This window comes from Mirounga leonina, unplaced genomic scaffold, assembly GCF_011800145.1.
Source record: "Mirounga leonina isolate KUSES-001 unplaced genomic scaffold, KU_Mleo_1.0 Mir_165, whole genome shotgun sequence".
In the NCBI taxonomy this organism is placed as follows: Eukaryota; Metazoa; Chordata; class Mammalia; order Carnivora; family Phocidae; genus Mirounga; species Mirounga leonina.
The window spans coordinates 59407397-59413431 of NW_023270415.1; positions in this window are offsets into that span (position 1 = coordinate 59407397).

Sequence of the window (6035 nt, forward strand, 5' to 3'; positions counted from 1 at the left end):
CTTCTTCTTCTTCTTCTTCTTCTTCTTCTTCTTCTTCTTCTTCTTCTCCTTCTCCTTCTCCTTCTCCTTCTCCTTCTCCTTCTCCTTCTCCTTCTCCTTCTCCTTCTCCTTCTCCTTCTCCTTCTTCTTCTTCTTCTTCCTCTTATTTTTTTAACTTCTAAAGATCAACAATGCATAAAAGAGACCCACGACAGGATTCAAAGTATAGTAGGTGTTAGAAACTAAGTAAACATTTCTTGGGCTTTTGGACTTCATTTCCTTCAGTTGGGTGACTTTAAGTGGCATGTTTTTCCTCCAGTGAAAGTCAGTTTAAAGTAATTTTGTGCTAAAAGGAGAAGCATCCTTCCTTCTCCAAACTACAAAATGATTAAAATTAGAATTTTAGAGGTACAATCATGAATCTGTGAAATGAAGATGAAGTAATTTCCTCCAAAATATTTTCCACTGAGTGATTCTTGCATCTTTTAAAAGATGAATATATTTTTGAAACATCAGAAGTGAAAAAGCCAATCATTAAAAAAATTAAAACATAAGCATGTGCTTTTAGAAACTTACTCCTTTTTCTGTAAGGTATTCATTTCTACTTAATATACCTAGTCAGGCAGATACGTGATTCCTTTTTGTAGCACTTTTATTCCGGAAGGATTTTGGTAGTGTGTACCATACACTCTCTATGAGTAAAAAAGCAATAATTCTTTTGCAATAGAAAAACTAGTCAGGTAAAAGAGTGGTCAAAATACAATTTCACAATGAGGCAAACTATATATTCCCTAAAGGAGTGAAAAGACAATGAACCTTAGATGCATGGAGTTATTCATATGTTATCATCAATTTAAATTAATTTGGGAACAGAGTTAGATTTATGTATAGTCCTGCTTGCAAGGAAAATTAATATCAAAATCCTGAGTAAATCTCATAGTCAGCTACTAATGACCACCTGCATATTTCCACACTAGAGTCATTTAATACTGTCCACCACCAATTTCCACTGTAAAAAGTATTCATATATTAAATATAGACCTTTATTTTCTTTTTTAAGCCATAAATTAGCTTACCAAGTTTTATGGAAATATGCACAGCACAGTGAGAGGCATTTTTATTCAGGGAGAAAAAAAAGGATCTGAGTGAAACATTCTTTAGCCATGACTAACTAAAAATATTAGATCAAATAAATTTTGAAATAGGCACCTCAATGGTAAAACGTTTGTACTTAAAGGGTTAATAGCACCTAAAACTGCTGGAGCTGGTATCTAACTGATAAAATCTGAGGCTATAGCATCTTAGCAGCAAAGTTAAATAGTACAATATATCACAAGGATTATCCCCTAATCTCCTTCTGCTCCCCAAGATTTAAATGGCATTTTAAAGGGGGAAGTAATCTTCCTCTCCGTCACCCTCAAATTTAAGGCAATTGTTGAGAGTGTAAATTTACTCACATGAAACAATCATTGATTAAATCGGTTCAAAAAAATTAAATTACATGCTTTTGCAAGCACAAAACCCTTGAGATGGCTGGTGTTTTTCCACCTGTAATAATACAAAATTTGACCATTAAGTATACCCAAAATTATATATTATATAAAAAGTTAAAGCCAAAGGTCTGAGGGTGAATTATGTCCTTTAATTGAAAGGATAAAGTTACCCTTCAGGTACTGAAGCCAGCAAATTCATGGTCACTTAAAAATTTAATGAATGAAGTTTCACAGACTCAATTTTGCTAAAGCTTGCCTGAGAATTGAAGAATCTCTTCATGTTACTTTTTGTATTTCAAGTTAGAGTACAGCAGATCAAAATGCTGTCTGTATCAATCCATTTACATTAACCACAAAAGATCTGTAGAGAACTTAATAAAAGCACAAATATTTTTGTAAACTTTTTCAAGCAAATTATTTATTTATGAAATAATTTATGAAGAAAATTTTTACCTCATGCTTTAGATATATTACATATGCTCTTGATTGACACAATATGTTTAAGCTCAAAGGCCCTCGTAGCATTTTTTAATTCTAGTAGGAATATTTCAAAACAACCAACTAATACATGAGATCATAATTGTTTGACAGTTGTTTTTAATATATAAAATAAGTTATGTATATTGTTTTCCTTCAAATGTTTGTTGATTTGTCTGTATAGCCCTGACATTTGCATGGCACAAACTGAATTAGGGGAAATATTAAAGATTTATTTACATTTGTTATTTTCTGCTGTCAAGCATATGCAAAGCTCTTAAAAACCATTCTCTTCTTTTGCTTTTATTTGCAATACATTTCTGAACAATGGAGTCTGGATGTTAAAACAACAACCTGTGCCTTTATAGAATACATCACAAAATAAAGAAGAAATTAAGAGAAATTTTTAAAAGTAAACAAAAGAAATAACTTCCAACTGAAATAACTTCTTTATAATCTTTCATAATTCTTTGAGTTCTGGAATATTCTCTTATGGCTGGACCACTGATGAAACACTACCTTGAGCTGTATTAATGCTTATTATTTATTAAAATTACATAATGCACTTTTTCTGCTTTATTATTTAAACATCCTTTTTCCCCTTTTCTTGTAGTTTATTCAGCAGAGATACAAAGAGGGATTAGTAGTTAAGCACAAGCATACTTGTTTTACATTTTCAACCTTTTAGCACATAACTTACTTACAGTTCCAGTGCCTGTAATCACAATGATTTTACCTGATGGAACACGTATCTCAAAAATGTAATCCAACTGTTTACCCTAACACATCATAAATTGCTCTTCTTTTCAGAAACCTCAAAGATTGACAACCCCTGGTCTTAAACGCCTACTGCTATAACACATACTATCAAGAAAATATTTACGTATCATTTGCTCTCAAATTAGTACTAAATCATATACAATGGAAGACCATTTTGCCTTCCAGCATATCAAAAGCAATTGTAGAAGTAGGCTGCCCTCCTTCGTGGTGAGACCTGAAGGAACAGAGCATATCAAAGATGAACTTCCCTGAGTCTATTTCTTCTCTCAATCACACACCACTCAATCTTTAAAAAAAAAAAAAAAAAAGACTTCTCTGCACAAATTATGATCATTTTCCAAACTACCTATTGCTGAACACCTCTGGGTGAATTTATTAAAGATAAATTCAGCTTTAAATAGCCTGTATCTGGTATTCAAATTCACACTTACACTTGCCAAACCTCCCCCCCTGCAATATCAGGCAACTGCCTAGTTAAACAGATGGGCCTTGCAGCCCACCCTAAAAGCCAACAAACATAGGCTTTATTTAATTAAAAGAGGAAACAAATTTCTGAGGTGTAGACACACACAGGCATGCATACACACACACATACACATGCGCGCGCACACGAAATCCCTGCCAAGGGTGCCCCAGAATAATAACGATGATTTTTGCTTTTTCAGTAGGTTTTAGGAATGTCCAAACATATACTATCCATTGGATTGAAAGGAGAATTCAACAAGATCACTCAATGCTATGTATTCAAACCAAACCACTATGGGAAGTAGCTGGACTCACTCCATTCTCTTAAGTAATAGAGTCATTTACATCTGAATTAACCCGGATCCACCATGTGACCCTGAAAAGTAGCTTTTTCCAATGTTCTTCATATTTCTACCCTCTGCTCTATTATCTTTTCCTGCTGTACTCTCTCATCCCATCCACTCTCCAAACTATGCAATTAACTCTCAGTTGTCTATAACCAAGCCCAACACCCAATTTTGCCTATTTTTCACACTGAAATATTCCACCAGAAATTCAAATTTCTGAATTTGAATGATATAAAATATGTCTAATACCATAATTTAGGAAGAGGAGGCTATAAAGAGAGACAACATGGAAGGAGGAAGGAAATAGACAAACCCTATCTCTGTTAAAGTTATGAGTCATCCAGACCAGAAACCTCAGACATTTGACATCTTTGGTAATACCCTCTCCCACAGGCCCCACATCCAATCAGTTACCAAGTCCTCCCATTGTTTATTTTCTAAAGGCTTTTGTAACTCCTACTGCCTTTCTTTCCATCCACATGGACCCTTCACAATTTAAAAGTTATTATCTCTTGTAAGACATCTCATTGAGCTTCTCATCCATACTCTCTTGCCCTCTGTTCATTATTCTACGAAGCTGCCGGGTCAGATCATCTCCCTTCTGCATTTTCTATTCCTCAGGACAAAAATCCCATGACTCCCAACTGCCAAAAGAATAACACCAAAGTGCTGTAGGCCATTCAAGTCCTCCCATAATCTAGTCCCAAACAACTGTTCTGGTCTCATTCTTCACTCTATTCTTCCACACAGGCCAGTCTCCTGACCCACTGACTAAGACATTCCCCACATCTATCTGCCACTTCAGAATGCCTTGTTTTATACTTACAGCCACCTTCCACTTGGAAGGCTTTGAAGGGCCTTTCATACCAACTCTCCATGCAGAATACCCTCTCTTTTTCTAAGGTCAGACTCAGATTCTGCCTTTTGTGTGACGTCTTCCCCAAACTCCAAATCAGAATCAGCAATGCAGGAACTAAGCTTCTATGGGACTTGCTTCTCTCTCTAGCTGGGGATTCATCAGAGTGACTTGTATAATGCTGTTTGTTGACTTTATCTCCCGCCCCTGCTAAACTGTAAGGTTCTTGAGGGCAGAAGACCATCAAGTCATAGATATTCAATAACATCTGTTCAACTGAATTTGGAGATTGGAACAACCTTGTTACATTTTACTTAGAAACACACTATTGAGCCGAAGTTTCAAATGTTCCATTTGGCCTTTTCTTCCTTTCTTTCTCTTCGTTTTTTCTTTAATACATATGGGCTGATGCATCATGTGCCAGTTGAAGCTTCTGGGTGGTCTTCGTCTCAGCAGCATATTTTTGGCAACATATCAGAGAAGACGTTTGTCCTCCTCTGAAATATTGTCCTCATTATCATTAAGTTTGGGTTCATAATTCCACGTTGCTCTAAAAATAGCGAATTAAATGATCTTTAACTAAATCTTAGGCATTAAAATGTGGGGGTATAGAAAATGAGGCTGAAAGCTGAGAAATTTTAGATGGGAAAGGATTTTTTGTAGTTTTAGAAGCCAGAGCATGAGTTAGGAAAGTTATAAGACTGAGGTGCAGATAAACAATCTCTTCAAACGTTAATGGTGTCTTTCTCTATATTATTTAACATTAAAATATCCAATCATTTTAGTATAAGTCTATCTATTGAGATCTATTAATTTTTGTAGATTTAATTATCAAATATTAAGGTGATACTTAATTGATGGTATAGATCCAAATGTCCAGGTTCCCACAGGGATCATGTTTCATAATATTATGAATCCCGTGGAAGTGTGTGTGTGTGTGAGTGAGTGTGCCTGTGTGTATACATGGGTATGTGTCTAGGAGTGTGTGATCATCTGGAAAATGAAAACTTTGGTTAACATTCCATCTTGGTATTCACAGAATTGATTTATCCTTGGTGCATCTAGATAACTGGAAAAGACTGGTGTTTTGACAACCACATAGAAAGAAGACTGTAGACTACCAGCTTCTGGAAGGAAGCTACTCTCCACATTCTCTTTCTGCCATGAGAGGAGAAACACTGCATCACCTGGGCTCCCTTGCCATTTGGTTTCTGGCAGGGTTTGACCAATGACACCATTAGTTCAGGGAATGGGGAAAAAAAAGGCAGTCAGATACTTATCCCCCTGAGTCCCTCCTGTCAGGCAGCCCCTCTACCATGGCTACACTTACAGAGTTCCAGAAATAAGCTTCCTATCCCTTTGGATTTTAGGTCTAAAGGCAGCTGCTTCTGGCTATTGGTAGCCCCTGAATGTTTCACCATCTCTTTCTCCTCCCTAACCCCTGCCCACGACTTTGTAAATGATCCTTCTTCATTGAACTCTCTTCAAATTCTTCTTTGTGTGTGCCATGTGTTATCTGCCTAGCTTCTGAATGATATAGAAGGACTTGTGATAAAATCATCTTTGTACTAACATAGCCCACCCTAGTCTATTACAATATAAAGTTAAACAAATGCATGTTGAGTAACTATCGTGTGC